Below are 1,012 nucleotides of genomic sequence, written 5' to 3'. Positions count from 1 at the left end.
CCACTAGCTTACGATCATTTGAAGGTGAAACACGTACAGTCAACATCGTGTGTTATTTGTGCAACGAGTACATGCTTACGAGAGGTAAGTTTTGGAAATATTTTCTGCGCTTCGTTTGATTTTCAATTTTTTCATTAAAATTCGTTTCCCGTGTTGCATCAAATCAATTTTTTGAGCATTAATTTTATTGGTTTTTATTGGAGTGCCGAACACTGTGCACATTTAATTTCCACGGAATTGTGGCAATGCTGTCGTTGTATTGTAACCTGTACAAAGCACACGGACACAAACATAGAACACAAACGTTGTTGAGAATACTGAATACCGCTATATTAATACGACGTCGCTGAGAGAACTGTGTGAAGAAATAAGCGGGGTTTTTAGTATTTTTTTAATCGAAGTAATTTCAATTATTTCCTTCTCAAAATTTTGGCGATGCAGTTTAGCGAAACTCCATTCATTTTATTTAAACATTTTACACGAATTGTGTGCATATCAATGCTTCTCAATGAATGAAATGCCATATAAATATTTCCCAAGCTTTCTTACTTTATTTTTTTCTCATGGTTACAGATAAAAAATGAATTCCGAATCCAACGAAGAGCCATACGAAGGGACATCAGATGGCAGGGTCAGGCGCAAAAAGGATGGCTCGACAGTTGAAATCAAACAAGAGCCCGATGTTAAGGAGGAACCACCAGACGATATCGAGTTTAGTTTAATCAGAACATCGTCACCAGGAATGAATGAGGCGAATGGCGCAGGATTCAATGACTTAATTAAATCAGAAAGCGAAACAGACGACGAGCTGGAACTGGCCAACGATCCAAATTGCGTGAAAAATGAAATAAAGTGTGAAGAGGTAAAGAAGGAAGAAATGAAAAAGGCTAAATTGTTATCAAGTCCAAATGCAAGATCAACGAATAATAATGACCGAAGCAATAAAAAAAAACCATCATGTACACCAAACGGTAAGAAAGGAAGACACCAAACAAGACCGAAAGGTAAAGGA

At 37.1% G+C, this 1,012-nt stretch overlaps 1 long non-coding RNA gene across 1 annotated transcript; it reads left to right on the top strand.

Annotated features, from left to right (window-relative positions):
• Positions 1-1,012, top strand: LOC116351240. Its single transcript, XR_004202114.1, has 2 exons — positions 1-84; positions 574-1,012. It is a non-coding gene; the product is annotated as an uncharacterized LOC116351240 (long non-coding RNA).

This window comes from Contarinia nasturtii, unplaced genomic scaffold, assembly GCF_009176525.2.
Source record: "Contarinia nasturtii isolate CC-2019 unplaced genomic scaffold, AAFC_CNas_1.1 Cnas_scaffold_4976, whole genome shotgun sequence".
Lineage (NCBI taxonomy): Eukaryota > Metazoa > Arthropoda > Insecta > Diptera > Cecidomyiidae > Contarinia > Contarinia nasturtii.
This window is presented reverse-complemented; position numbering and strand designations above follow the sequence as displayed.